This window comes from Triticum aestivum, chromosome 3B (assembly GCF_018294505.1).
Source record: "Triticum aestivum cultivar Chinese Spring chromosome 3B, IWGSC CS RefSeq v2.1, whole genome shotgun sequence".
In the NCBI taxonomy this organism is placed as follows: Eukaryota; Viridiplantae; Streptophyta; class Magnoliopsida; order Poales; family Poaceae; genus Triticum; species Triticum aestivum.
This window is the reverse complement of record NC_057801.1, coordinates 610,524,542-610,541,058: the sequence shown is the minus strand read 5'-3', so window position 1 is coordinate 610,541,058 and position 16,517 is coordinate 610,524,542.

The following is a 16,517-nucleotide window of genomic DNA, read 5'->3' as shown; positions in this document are numbered from 1 at the left end:
TGGTGGACGACCTAAAGAGAAATAATGAACGTGCGCGATGGAGGGGACGCTAAGGGTGTGTGAGGGGGGCGGGCGTGTGCATGCACGATAGAAAGTTAGTGCTAGCTAGCTACAAATAGAAGAGGATCGTGAAGGTGTAAAAGACGAACAAAGATCATAATTCATTATAAAAAAGTGGATACAGATACTTGAAGAATATATCATAATGTAGAACATTGATTATAATTTGGGCTAATGTGTGGCTTTTGCAACTCAGGTCTAAATACTTGTCATAATGTAGGGGGCGGGGCACTATACTTTGTGTGATAAACACGGTGTACGTATGGAACATGGTTTAGATTATGAATATATAGTTAGTACATCAAATGTACTATTATTTGGAATCAACATCAAGTGTATTCAAAAAATAGAATTCGAGTTCATGTAGTACACATAGTTCATATCTATCTCTATAGTAATCATGTGGTGTGTTATTAAGGTAATACACGAATGATGGTTGAAGTTGGCAACAATCATGATTGTAGATTCTTATTGAAATAGAGAAACAAATTCAAATTTAGTTCGAATTGCAGCGGTAGTATAGACATTTGGAATGCACTAAAATGTTGGTATGAGTAGGTTACATGCATTATACAGCAAGCAAAAAAATTTAATCGGACATAGCTTTGAATAGCATTTGTATAGTAAAACGGGGCAAGACTCTCTCTTTGTGTGGTGTGAATAGTTTCATTTTTTTCGTTTTCTTTTTGGTTGAGGGAAGTGCGAATCGATTTGGTACGTACAAGTACAATAGTACTACATGTTAGGCTTGTCCCTAAAATTCAACCCGCATCTTGTTATATCCCGAAAATTCAGATATCGTGCTCTCAAAACTGGCGCCTTCACAACCCGCGCCTTGCTATCCCCAAAATATAGCACGCGCAAAAACTCCCTCCAGCTGCCAAATCCCGACACGTGAAATCCCCCTTCTAACCCTGAGCCAAAAGGGCCGCTAGTTCAAATCGGTGGGGGTACTTTTGTAACACACCCTACATTTTGGACAAGCGCGTCCCTAAGTCATGCTTCACCCCCTCCCATCGCCCCCTTTTCGCCATTCAAAATCCCAGGCCGCCATAACCTCTTCGCTCCAGCCGTGAAACCCCACCCTCCTCCGTCCGCCATGTCACCGCTGCCCAGTCGGAGCCTCTTCCCTGACGACATCGTCCGCCGCAACAGCTCGACGTGCCTCGTCCACCTTCCCGGATGAGGGTCCATCGTCCATCTCGCCGTCCCGCCGGTTCAGCCGCCCCGTCCTCCACTTCCAAGGAGATGCTCCGATGATCGCCTCATCTATTGCGGCTGTTCCATCCCCACAGTGTTGCCTTAACCTGCTCCACCGGAACCGCAACATCCTCACCGTCTCCTCAGACGAAGCCGAGGCCTACTCGGCGCCACCAAATAGGTTATACACTCATCGCATCGCACCTTCCCCTTAACTCGACCTCCGGCACCGACGGTGCTCCATCCCGCACCCCCATGGAGCAGCTACCTCGAAGCCGGCGCCACGAGCGACATCTCCATGGCGGCTCTCCCTAGTGCGAGACCCCTTCGGCTGCGACGGCCACACCAGCCGGATCTGCTGTTGCGGCTCGGCTCTCGCTCGCGCTGCTTCTGCTGCTGCTCCGGCTCTCACTCGCTTGCCGCTGCTGCTGCTGCTCTCCCCTCGCTCATGCTGCTGCTCTGCTCCAATTTAGCTACACTTCTGTCAACTGAATCAACTTTTGGGTCAGTCGATTTTCAGGGGGTTGGGGGGCTCGCCGGAGTTAAGGAAGAACCACCCGCAGCGGGGAGGGGGGCTCGCCAGAGAGGTACCCCACTATTTATCTTAGGGTTCAGGGTGGGGGCGGTGGGGGCGCGGTGGTGGGGTGGTGGCGTGGGGATTGCCTGAGAAAAAGCTCAGCGCAGGTGGGGGGCTAGAGGGCTGGCCGGGGCGGCGGCGGACCGGCGGTGGGGAGTTGTTTTTGGGGCGGCGAGGCAGCGCTAGGGCCGGCGGTTCGGCCGGTGCTGGCTGGCGGTCAAGGGGTACAGGTTGAAGATGAACTGCAGGCCCTCCCTAAACTACATGTCAAGTGCCTCTCTGCTACCATTGCGTTCAGTTTCAACAGTAACATTCAGATTCCACAGTAAATTTCAGTTTCTGCAGTTAAGTTCAGAGTCAACAGTTTTTACCTTATCTATAGTAGTCAGGTGGTTTTTGGTGATGTAAATTTTACATATATTTTACATCATCTATTGGAGATGCTATTAGAATCCCACTTGATATTAACGACATCTGTCTTGTGCTACTTCAGCCTTGACGTCTTACGGCTCACCCGGAGCTGCTCCAACGACAGAACGATCCATCACAACAGAGCAGTGCCCTGGACGCCGTCTACAGATTCCTCAGATCTTCCTCCACACCTCCGACAGCCACCTCTGCCTCAACTGCTTCAGCGACCAACCCAATGATGCTGAGGTCGACACGGCTACGGCAAAGAGGTTGTACACTTGTTGCATCACTTATTACTATACATTCACGTCGATCCATTAGGGCTATTTTGGTTCAATGGAAAAACATCGATCCACTGGTTGTTACCATCACTCTAAATTTCTGCATGCTCTCCTTACATAATCTCACCATATTTTTTGTATGCATGTCAGATATTGTACACAGTCATGCTGAACATGTAGAGAAAAAGAAGAAGAGTTTTGCGCGGCAATACAATGTCATGCAGACATCGCTCCATGGTGGGTTCAATGGCAAACCCTCCCCACCCCTCTCAGATTGTAATCCAGAGGAAGATATCTGTTCTGAGGCGGATTCAGACACCGCTGACCACTCCTATTTACCCCCCAAGGTGTTTGCTCTACCTTGGCATGATGATGTTAGTCATATCATGCATATGTTGCCTTGCAGTGCCTACTTTTGACATCATATATGTCATCTGCTTAGTTTAGACATGTTCTGTAATGCCACCTGTTTAGTTTCTATATCATATATGGGAATTATGCAGTCTCATGTCTTTTAGCCAGCCATAATATATGTGAAATGTGCAATGCCATCCTGTTTAACCAGGCATCATATATTTGAATGATATCTTGCCCATCCTTTTCTTCATTACATTTCCATTTGTCGACAATGTTTGTACATTAAACTACTCTTCCTGTGAATCAGCCATTTGGGTGGGAGATGGAAAAATCTGGAGTGAAAACAAGGCCTTCAGAGCAGACAGTGCTACCTGTCGAAGCAGATCTCTTGTTGGGTCCCGATAGCTCCTCAGAGATGGATTCAGAGACAGATGACCAGTCCTATTCCCCCACTGAGGTGTATGCTCTAACTTGGCACGGTTATACTGCTCATATCATGCATACGGTGTCTTGCATTGCATAGTTTAGACATCATATACACAATATTCAACACCATGTTCTTAGTTCAGACATCATATCGAATGCCCTCTGTTTAGCATATAAATCACATATGTGAATTAAATGATGTGATCCTGATTACTTAGATAACATGTAGGTGAATTATGTCATGCGATCCTGTTTAGTTATTCATCATATCTTTGAATTATGTTATGCTATGCTATCCAGTTTAGATAGACATCATATATGTGAAATTATGTCATGCTATCTGTTTTAGTTAAACAATATACATGTCAATTATTTCATGCCCTCTTTTTTCCACACTATCTATTGCATCTGTATCTCATACAATGTCTGTACATTCAACTATGTTTCCTGTTTATCAGCCATTTGAACTGGAGCGGGTGATGCCAGTATCTAGCGGACTAAAAACACGATCTTCAAATAAAACAGTGCTACCTCTTGGTGGAGATAGCACCCCAGTTGTACATGCACAAGAACCAGCCCTACCACACATAACCCAAACTCTTGTAGATTGTATCCCTACTGTGATGGACAGAGAACAAGCTTCACCCAATCTAACCCCAACCCCAGCCGATAGTAACCCAGTTCATGTTGACACAGCACCATCTCCACCACAGAGCTCCCAAACAAGAGAAGTTAGTAAGGCAGCTCCAGTGCCCAAAGGGCCAGTACTATCACGGCGAACCTCAACTCCACCAGTTAGTACGCCTATTCCTATGGAGGAAGCACAACCAGCTAGTCGTAGTTTAGCATCTATCGCATTTTATGTTGTTAAATCATATGTGCGTATCTTCCCATCTTGGAAATATTATATTGAAGATGAAGGAAAATGCCAGTTGCAGGTGTTTGTCCAGGAGTTATGTGTAAGTAATGTTATTCCTGGCAATTACTTTGCTTCGTCCCATACATCCTACCTCCATGATGGTTATAATACAGCAAATTTTCCCATTTTTATCTATAGAGAAGGACCGATTTCGAAACTCAGGATGAGGTAACCTGTGCTAATACCTCTGCTATCTTCAAGAATGCTTGGTGGCATTATCGGAATTACCTGAAGAAAACATACTTCACAGGCAAAGAAACTCATCAAATTCCCTTACGTTCTCCTGAGACACATTTACTGGACGATGACTGGGAACGCCTTGTTCTGTACTGGTCCCGAACCAAGAATGTGGTAAGGTCTATGAGCTCATTTTCTATTTTTAAGTATTATATTCTTGCATCTTACTGTACTCTGTTCATGTAGAACAAGTGCCTAAACCTAAAGAACAATTGTTCTAATTTTAGATTCCATTGCTATCATAGTTTAAAAAAGCGATAGGCGTTAATTGTGCGTTTTGCCACCGCCTTGCGCTTTACCGACCAAAGCGCATGTTTATGTGCAGTTATGCACAGATTAAGCGTAGTTATGCGCAATGCATTTTGCCAATGCCTAGAGCCTAGGCGCGCTGAAGCGCTCGCTTAGGCGCGCCTTTTTTAACTATGATTGCTTTGCTCTTGTATCACTGTATTTACTCATACAAACTTATTTCTAAATTGAAGGATCCAATAGAAACTCCAATGGCACATCAGGTATGTTCACGCATGTTTCTTTAACAGGTTTGCTCTTATCAATAGCTCTTTTGATTTCAATTTCAATTGTGTATATAGTTGACTTTCATATCATGCACATTACTAGCATCACAACAGAGCCAATAGTGTTGTTGTACATGTAGACCCGTGGTACCCATCTGAAATCTTGTTGTGCCGTGTAGTTTCCCACGCTTTGTATTCTTTCACTGCTGCTTTGTCTTGAACTGCTATGATTTGAACTGTGTCTCTATTTTGATTTGGCAAGACAATGCAGTGACCATAGGACATAGATATATGTTTGTTGGATGCTTTTATTATGTACTAGTACTTGGCAATGGAAGACTTGGTAGTTTAATCCTGTCCACCTTACTAATGAACTGGTTCACCGAAATGAGTTACATATACTAGTACATGCTAAACTTGTCATGTGTCTGCTTGTTTCTTCTTTTAGAATGCAGATAAGGTTCAAGATAGTGACACATCCTTGTTGGTCTCCAACAAAGCTGATAAAACAGCTAAGGAAGACTATCTTGAAGACAACGAGACAACCCCAAAGTCCTGTCTTGGTTTAGTGTTCGAGTTACTGGCCACTACCGCTTGCACAAGCTATTCAAACTCACTATCTGAATCAGTTCGGCTTCTTGAGTCTCAACTACAAGCTGAAAGACATCGATCAGCTGTGCTGCGACAAGAAGCGGAAGGACTGCAGAAGTCCCTGGAGCATTCAGATGCATACTTTCTGGTGCAACAGCAAGCGTTGGAGGATTTTAGCACCAAACAGGACAAAGCTAATCAGCTTGCTAAGCTTATTGCCAGCATGGCGGATACCCAGGATAACATTTCTTGAGCTCTTCTAAAGTTTTTTCAGTTATGCTCTTGTTTTGCTGCCGCGTTTATTTGCACTGGTGGCCAATATTGACGGCCAGTGTATGTAATGTGCTGCTTTGTTCCCTATATTTGCACTGGTGGCGAACTTTGATGCCCAGTGGATGTAATATGTGTAATAGCAGTAATAGGCTAGCGTCAATTGGTTGCTTATTTATTTCCTTATTGTCTTGTTTTGTTGTTTGCTTGTAGTCACAATAGCCTATTTTTGGTAACTAGGCCAAAATAATCATGGCAACACACGGACTGTTGTAACCATGGGCCTCATGCAGGCTGTATGATCCATGGGCCTTCTTCCGGCCGTAGGATCTATCGGCCTTCTATACGGGCCTTAGGGTCCATGGGCCTTCTACGGGCCGTAGGGTCCATGGGCCTTCTGCGGGCCGCAGGGTCCATGGGCCTTCTACGGGTCGTACGATCCATGGATCTTCTATAGGCCATACTATCCATGGGCCCCATATGGGCTGTAGGATCCATGGGCCTCATACGGGCCGTAGGATCCATCGGCCTTCTACGGGGCGTATCATCACTTCACCAATCATGGGCCATACTATTCATGGACCATAACGGGCCGTTAATAGGCCGTATTTGATAACTATATGAAAACAGCCCAACTGGTTTTTTTTGACATGAAAACGGCCCAACGTATTAACGGTTCGCAAACGGGCCGAATGTAACGATGGGCTGAATTTGGCCCACAAGCGGAAAAGTACAGTAACGGGCCGTATGTAACCGAATGCTGCAAATGAGCCCAAGAATCAATGGTCCCCGAGAAGGCCGAAAGACAACTTGGGCTGGAAACGGTCCAATGGAATAACGGGCCGTTAATGGGTATAACGTGATACACTGTTCATTACGGGCCAGTTTCACCACGGGCCGTTAATGGGCCAAGAGTTACAAAGGGCCTCATATGGGCCGAAAGAAGTCATGGGCCACACATGGGCCGGAAGTTAAAATAGGCTGAAATCATATTGGACGGCCCAGATGACGCTACTGGGCCTAATTCGGATAGGGCGTAACGGGCCCTGGGTTAGCGGGCTATAAATGGGCTATATGCAAACAGGCCGTTAACAGGCTTTCCGTGGGTCGGCCCGCCACCTTTTGACCAAGTGCCACGTGTTGGGCCGTGCCACGTGTCTGTAACGCCCACGATGCGGCTATATCTCTCACGTGTCGAGGCATGACTTAGAGGCATAACCGCATTGTAGGTTTTGTCGCAAGAAGGGTCATCTTCACACAATCCCATGAATAAGTTCATACATCATCCAAAATACACTCATAGACCGAGTACGGTCAAACCCAAATGAAAAGAAGATAACCCCAAATGCTAGATCCCCGATCGTCCCAAATGGGCTCCGCTACTGATCATCAGGAAACGAAACAAAGTAACGACCACTGTCCTCATCAAACTCCCACTTGAGCTTGATTGCGCCACTTGCACTGGTATCCTCGGCACCTGCATCTGTTTTGGTAGAATCTGTGAGTCACGAGGACTCAACAATCTCACACCCGCGAGATCAAGACTATTTAAGCTCATGGATAGGAAAAAGGTAAGGTGGTGGAGCTGCAGCAAGCACTAAGCATATCTGGTGCTAACATACGCAAATGCGAGCGAGAAGAGAAGCAACGCATCAGCCGAGAACTAGAAGTGATCAAGAAGTGATCCTGAAACTACTTACGTTCATACATAACCCAAACCGTGTTCACTTCCCAGACTCCGCGGAGGAGAGACCATCACGGCTACACACGCGGTTGATGCATTTTAATGAAGTAAAGTGTCAAGTTCTCTACAACCGGACATTAACAAATTCCCATCTGCCTCATAACCGCGGGCACGACTTTCGAAAGATAATACCCTACAGGGGTGTCCCAACTTAGCCCATCATAAGCTCTCACGGTGAACGAAGGATATACCTTCTCCAGGGAAGACCCGATTAGTCTCGGAATCCCGGTTTACAAGACATTTCGACAATGGTAAAACAAGACTAGCAAGACCCCCCGACTGTGCCGACAAATCCCGATAGGAGCTGCACATATCTCGTTCTCAGGGCACACCGGATGAGACAGGCTACGAGTAAAACCAGACTTCGAGTTTCCCCGAGGTGGCCCCGCAGGCGGCTCGGTTCGGACCAACGATCGGAGGAGCACTGGCCCGGGGGGGGGGCTAAAATAAAGATGACCCTCGGGCTCACGAAAACCCAAGGGAAAAGTAATAGGTGGTAGGTCGTCAAATAGTAAAACCAAGGTTAGGCCTTGCTGGAGGCGTTTTATTCAAAGCAAACTGTCGAGGGGGTCCCATAAATCACCCAATCGCGTAAGGAACGCAAAATCAAGGAACATAACACCGGTATGACGGAAACTACGGCGGCAAGAGTGGAACAAGACACCAGGCATAAGGCCGAGCCTTCCACCCTTTACCAAGTATATAGGTGCATTAATTAAACAAGAGATATTGTGATATCCCAAAATATCCATGTTCCAACAAGGAACAAGCTTCATCTTCACCTGCAACTAGCAACGCTATAAGAGGGGCTGAGCAAAAGCGGTGACATAGCCAAACAACGGTTTGCTAGGAAAGGATGGTTAGAGGCTTGACATGGCAATATGGAAGGCATGGTAAGCAAGTGGTAGGTAGAGCAAACATAGCGATAGGGCGAGCAACTAGCAAAGCAAAGATAGAAGTGATATCGAGGGTATGGTCATCTTGCCTGCAAAGTTCTCAGAGTTGTCGAAAGCTTGATCCTCGTTAGCGTACTCAACAGGTTCCTCGTTCACTTACTCGTCTCCCGGCTCTACCCAAAGCAAGAACACAAGCAATCGAACCACAATAAATCACGGTGCAATGCACAAGCGACATGATGCAATACATGTCATGATGATATGCGAGATGTGATATGCAATGCGTATGCGGGCTCCGAGAGGAAAAAGGATAAACAAGGCATCAACTTGGCAAACCAAGTATGCCTCTAGAAAGATGAGATGATTTCAGTTGAAATCGATATAAAGATCACCAGGAACGGATGCACGGTTTGCAAATGGCAAGCAAAGAATGACACAATTCTGCGATTAACAGCACGATGCTACTTAGCATGCAACAAGAAACTATGCTACAGCACTCCAACATAGCAACAAAGCAAATGGCAGTGATGTACAGGAGATTCTTGACAAAATATGAACACTGAGCTACGGCTAAATCACACAATAATAGGTTCAAACAAGCATGGCAAAAGTACAAAAGATATCAGCTTCACAGATTTAGTGAAAATACTGAAAATGGCAGAAACAGCATTAGGAAGCAATGTTTAGGGCAAGCAAACATCATGCTACAAGAACATATAATAGAAACTTAAGGCATGGTATGAAACTACTAAATGCATAGAACAAAAGGCCCTTGCTGACTATGAGCCAAAAAGGATCAGAAGATATGATGGCACCCATGTAAACATAGCAAATTTCGTTAACAGATTCAGCAAACAGAGCATGGCATTGACAGAATCATGAAGACATCTTTTCGAGCTCGAATCACCCACCACAAGTAATTTCATGACAATATAATCATAGAACCAACAAGAATACATGTTTATGAAACTAAACATGGCAAGAACAAGTTCATAGCATGCAAGGATAAACTACAACAACCTTGGCAAAATTGAATAACATGTAAACAATCTGCCAGGAAACATTTTATAGCAAAAGTAGAGCAAGAAAATGACATGCTAGACTACTCCATAATTGCAAACAGGGGCATGAATGGATAGAGCATAACTATTTGTTCAAAACATCCTTATTGAAGTATCTCAAAATATGCATGGATATCTCTGTAGAATCATGTTTACATGGCATCAAAATAACAGAAGAACAGGGACTGAAATCAGCAACATCACGAAGCCTAGTTTGCATGCTTGTTCTAGTCACCACATTGATTACAAAAATACATGCCAAGCACCTATGTAAAGAATACATGGCATAGTCCAAAACACATGTAGAGCTCATGCCCATAATGTGCATACAATAAATGTAGCAAAAATGACAAATGCCCATAATCTGTTAAGAATCAGAAACTAACATTTTATAGCACTCTTGCATCAAATATTTGGGAATCGAGATGACCTCAAATAAACATGGCTCAATGGAACCAAATGAAGAGCACAACCTGATGAACATTCTGATATATCATGCGCACGAAACGGAGCAGTATGCAAGGAGGTATGACGTGATGAATATGGCATAAAAATAATGCAGACTTGGAGAATAAACGAGGTCAACCTCTAGGGTTCCAGATCTGGATCCGGGCGCAGACTTCGAGGCAGGCCAGAGCCTCACCGGAGTTGCTGCCGGAGAGCAGGGAGAAGGCCGGAGGAGGAGATGGGCTCGGGGGCCGACCGGATCTGGACGGCGCGGTCCCCGGAGGCTGCGGGCGCCGACCGGGGCGGCGGGAGCCGGCGGCGGGCGTGGGGCGGCGCGGCACCCACGACGCGGCGGTGGCCGGCGGCTGGCGGCGACTGGACGGTGGCGGGGTGTGGAGGACCAGGCGGCGGGGCGTGGGGCGCTCGGGCACGATCGGCAGAGGGCACGCGTGGCGGCGCGGCGCGGAGCGGGCCGTGGGGGCCGGAGGCGGGCTCGGCAGGCCGGGGCGGCGCGCGGTGGCCGGGTGCCACGTGTCGCACCCTGGTTCGCCAGGCAGCGGCAGCGCAGGTGTCCGTCCCGGGACGAACACGTCCGGCGGCGCGGAGGGAGGTTTGCTAGGGTTTCGGGATCCGGAATTTTGGAGGGGTGCACATATTTATAGGTAGAGGGAGCTAGGAGACTCCAAATGGAGTGTAGTTTTCGCCCACATGATCGTGATACGATGATGGAGAACATGGAAGTGACTTAGATGGGTTATTGGGCTGTTTTGGAGGGGTGTTGGGCTGCAACCCAAAATAGGCCTTTGTGGAAACCCAGTTAACCGTTGGAGTATCAAACGACCTCCAAATGACACAAAACTTGACAGGCGGTCTACCGGTGCTATACCAAGGCCGCTTGGAAAACCTCAGGCCATTCCGAGAATGTTTAACACCCGCTCACGTAAAGAGACAAGAGGGGTGCGCCGGTGCATGTGGTAGTGTCGGATTGGAAAATGGACAACGGGGAAAATGCTCGGAGGCATGAGACAAACACGTATGCAAATGAGATGCACATGATGACATGATATGAAATGCATGACATGAACAAAATGCAAAACGAAAGACAAAAACCCAACCACGGAAGGAATATCATAACACATAGCCGAAAATGGCAAGAGTTGGAGTTACAAATATGGAAAGTTACATCCGGGGTGTTACAACACTCCACCACTAAAAGAGGATCTCGTCCCGAGATCTAGGACTGAAAAAACTCTGGATATTTGGAACGGAGGTGATCCTCGCGCTCCCTGGTGGCTTCTCGGTCAGAATGGTGTGACCACTTCACTTTCAGGAATTTGATTGACTTGTTGCGAGTCTTGCGCTCGGTTTCTTCAAGAATAGCAACGGGGTGCTCATGATAAGAGAGATTTTCTTGGAGGTCAATTTTTTTGAAGTTGATAGTGTGTTCAGGAGTCTTGAAGAACTTGCGAAGCTGTGACACGTGAAACACATCGTGCATGTTTGCAAAGTTGGACGGAAGCTCAAGTTGATAGGCAAGATCGCCTCTTTTACCAATGATCTTGAAAGGACCCACGTATCTAGGGGCAAGCTTCCCTTTGATACCGAAGTGACGAGTGCCTTTCATTGGAGAGTTGCAGAGGTAGACATGGTCTCCGATATCAGAAGCCACATCACGGTTGTTGTCATCATAATAGCACTTCTGGCGCGATTGCGCAGCTTTGAGATTCTCACGAATGAATTTGCACATTTCTTCGGCTTCTGTGATCAAGTCGTTGCCAAGAAGTTGGCGTTCACCTGTCTCGGACCAATTGAGAGGAGTACGACACTTTCTGCCATAGAGAATTTCGAATGGGGCTTTGCCCGAACTCGCTTGGAAGTTGTTGTTGTAGGAGAACTTGGCATATGGAAGACAATCTTCCCACTTCATACCGAAGTAAATGACACAAGCCCTGAGCATATCTTCAATGATTTGATTGACTCGCTCGACTTGGCCACTTGTTTGAGGATGGAAAGCTGTGCTGAAGCAAATGTTGGTTCCCATTGCCTTCTAGAAGGAGTCCCAGAACTTAGAAGTGAAGATGCTTCCACGGTCTAAAGAAATCAATTGTGGAATGCCGTGCAAGGAGACAATTCTGGAGGTGTATAACTCTGCCAGCTGAGCTGCTGTGATAGATTCTTAGATAGGAAGAAAATGAGCCACTTTAGTAAGCTTGTCAATGACAACGAAGATAGCATCATTTCCACGCTTGGACTTAGGAAATCCAGTCACGAAGTCCATCTCGATATGGTCAAACTTCCATTCCGGAATAGCAAGAGGTTGGAGGAGACCAGCTGGTCATTGGTGTCCTACTTTCACCCTTCGGCAGACATCACATTCATTCATGAATTGAGCAATCTCTCGCTTCATTCGAGTCCACCAATACGACTGCTTGAGGCCATGGTACATCTTCATACTTCCAGGATGAATGGATAGAAGGGAATTGTGTGCCTCGTTCATAATGACTTTTCTCAGATCGCCTTTAGGAACCACAATTCGATCCTCGAAGAATAGAGTATCTTTGTCATCCAAGCGATAGCACTTGTATTTGGAAATGCCCTTGTCAATACCGAGTTTCACCTTTTTCACCATGGTATCCAGGAGTTGTGCCTCACGAATTTGATCTTCCAAAGTAGGAGATACTAAGAGGTTGGCAAGAAAGCCTTGAGGAACAACTTGGAGATTGAGTTTGCGGAAAGCTTCACAAAGATCCAGTTGAAATGGCTTGAGAATTAAACTGTTGCAATAAGCCTTTTTGCTCAAAGCATCTGCAATCACATTCGCCTTGCCAGGAGTATATTCAATACTTGGATTGTACTCTTGAATCATTTCGACCCATCGAGTTTGCCTGAGGTTGAGGTTGGGTTGAGTGAAGATATACTTGAGGCTCTTGTGATCGGTGAAAATGTCCACTTGCCTTCCCAACAAGAGATGTCTCCAAGTTATTAATGCATGGACAACTGCCGCCAACTCGAGATCGTGAGTGGGGTAGTTTTTTCGTTGGGCTTCAACTGACGAGAGGTATAGGCCACAACTTTCTTCTCTTGCATTAACACAGCACCGAGACCTTGAAGAGAAGCATCACAGAAAACTTCGAATGGCTTGGATTCATCAGGAGGAGTTAAGACAGGAGCTGTGACTAGCTTCTCTTTGAGGGTGTTGAAAGCAACGTCACACTCAGGCGTCCAGACATACTTGACATGCTTCTGGAGGAGGTTGGAAAGAGGCTTTGAAATCTTAGAGAAGTTCTCAACGAATCTTCGGCAATAGCTTGCAAGACCAAGAAAACTATGAAGCTGCTTGACATTCTGAGAGGGTTCCCAATTCAAAACTGCAGACACCTTCGCGGGATTAACAGCAATGCCCTTGGCGGAGATGATATGACCAAGGTAAAGAACTTCATCAAGCCAAAACTCACATTTGGAAAACTTCACATAGAATTGATACTCTCTGAGCTTGTCGAGCACCAATAGCAAATGTTTGGCATGATCCTTCTTATTCTTGGAGAAGACCAAAATATCATCGAGATACACCAGAACGAATTCATTGGTGTAGGGGTTGAACATGAAGTTCATCATTCGAGAGAATGTTGGAGGAGCATTGACAAGGCCGAAAGACATGACAGTATATTCATAAGAACCAAAGCTTGTTCTAAATGCTGTCTTGGGAATATCTTGTTCGCCAATGCGAATCTGATGATAACCCATACGAAGGTCAAGCTTGGAGAAAACTTTAGCACCTTTGAGTTGCTCGAAAAGCTCATTGATGTTGGGAAGTGGATACTTGTTCTTGATTGTCTTCTTGTTCAATGGACGGTAATCGATGCACAGTCGGTCCGTGCCATCCTTCTTCTAGACAAAAAGAACTCCACAACCCCATGGAGATGAACTCGGTCTGATCAAACCCAGACGCTCTTGTTCATCGAGCTGTTTCTTCAATTCCTTCAGCTCTTTAGGTCCAAGCTTGTATGGACGCTTGCAAACGTGTTCAGTTCCAGGCTCAAGATCCATCACGAACTCGACTGGCCGATGAGGAGGCATACCCAGAAGCTCTTCTGGAAAGACATCTTGGTACTCACAAACGACTGGAATTTGAGAAATTGCATCTAACTCGCCCTTCTCATTGAGAGAAAACAACCGAATTGTTTCGTCACGAGCGGCATAGATGATAACATCCTCAGAAGAGTGTGTCAATTGAATCTCCCTGGCAGCACAATCAAGCTGAGCCTTGTGCTTAGAAAGCCAGTCCATCTCGAGAATTAGATCAATATCTGAGTCACCAAGAACAATTGGAGAAGACAGAAATTTATAGTCGCCCAACTTGATACCGACATTCGGAACCAATAAGGTAGATCTCAAACGCTTAGCTGGAGAAATAACTTGCATTGCTCTAGGTAATTCCTCTGTGTCAAAATTGTGCTTCGATGCAAAAGGATATGACATGAAAGAATGCGATGCACCGGTATCAAATAATACTTTTGCAGGAATATCATTAACTGGAAGATTACCCATTATCACATCAGTAGATTCCTCCGCTTGCGCTGCATTCATCATGTTCACCTTTGCAGACTTGGGATTATGCTTGACCACTGCATTGCTTGAAGATCTCATAGGAGGAGGAGGAGGAGGAAGGCGCCTTTGGTTGAAGCACTTGTTCGTGTAGTGACCTTTCTGCTGGCACTTGTTGCAAGTCACCTCTGAGAGCGGACGATGATAAGGAGCATTTGACCTTGGAGCTTGAGGCTGAGACTTGTTCTGAAAGCCTGGGTTGGGTGGGTGGGAAGATCCACGACCACCTGAGTTCTTCTGCTGGTAAGGCTGACAAAACGGAGGAGGAGGAAGGTAGAACTTCTGCTGCTTAGCTGCCACTTGTGAGGAAGAAGAAGACTGGACTGCATCCCTGATTCTCTTCTTAGAAGCCTCACACTTTAGCTAAGCACCTTCTTGCTTGAGGGCCATATTGTAGAATTGATCAAACTGAGTAGGCTCAACAAGAACGAGAGCTAACTGCAGATCCTCTCTGAGGCCACCTCTGAATTGATAAATCATACTCTTCTTATCTGGAACGTCTTGTTTAGCGAAGCGAGCAAGTTTCTGAAACTGCTTGTTGTATTCGTACACAGACATGTTGCCTTGCTTGAGATTGTGGAACTCCTCACGCTTGCTCTCAACAACACTGGTAGGAATGTGATGAGCTTTAAAGTCCCGACAGAAATCAGTCCAAGTAATCACTCGACCTCCTCTGGAATCCTTGTATTGCTGAAACCAATCAGCTGCTTGGACCTTGAGCTAAAAAGAAGCGAACTTGACGTAGTCCTCAGGCCTGACATTGCTACATTCAAAATGCCTGTTGATATCCACGAGCCAATCATCGGCGTTTGTGGCCTCGGCACAGTAGCTGAAAGACTTCGGCTAATTTGCCAGGAACTGGTTGAGGGTAGGAAACTAAGGCTGATGGTTGAACTGCCCTTGACCTTGATTCCCTTGGTTGCCTTGGCCTTGGTTGCGCTCTTGCCTGAGCTGAATCATCATCTGGGCATTGGCGTTTGTGGCTACCATCAAAGCTTGCCATGCCTCCGGAGGCGGAGGTGGAGGTGGAGGGTTCGCCTGACTCCCATCATTGCATTCCGGATTCTAACGCGTTGGCGGAGCCATCCTGAAGAGGGTGACATCCGTTAGCAGCTTGATAGACAGATAGACAAGTTGAATCAACGAATAGAAATTGCAACATATAGTCTTCACAATAAACATTCGAACAAGGATGAACGAATGAATTGCAAAGCTAACATCACGTCCATTAAGGTGAGAAGCCACTTGATAAGGGGTTGATGAATGAAATAACAAGGTACAACTGGAACAAATAAGTGGTAAGGATTACCCAATCAAAAACCAAATATCTGCGGGAAGAAATGCTAGAGCTACTTGAATCCCACCTATAAACTCCCGAAACTTTCTGGTTATGCAATCAGGTGTTGGGGATACAGGGGAAGCAATATATCTCACCCAAACTAACAATCCCTACATCCAAGATGTATCCATCCGTCAACACATAACCAAGAAACCTTCAGAAATCGTGTACCTCAACCTTCAAAAAGCATCCGTTATACGAGTTATGGCAATACTCTCGAACTCCCGCCCCGGTACTCGGTGGCGTCGAGGTTATCTCACCAACAACTGCATAAAAGAGATTTTCGATGTCGGCAAAACTCAGATATTCCAGAACTGCAATGATAAAATTGTGATGACAACACCTTGGAGCTCAACTCCGCGGGACACTACCACAACCCCTAAATGTCAGGAGGCACCAAGAACAATGTTCTTGTCACAAGACTATCGGAACGATCCCAAGATACCCGCGTGATCCTAATTTTTTTAGTGAAATTTGAGGAGAGGAAAGTCAAAACATCTACGTCAGGAGACCTCACCTGAGCGACGAAGGGACTGAGGAGTAAAAAGAATCCTACTCTCCGATATATATAATCCTAAGAC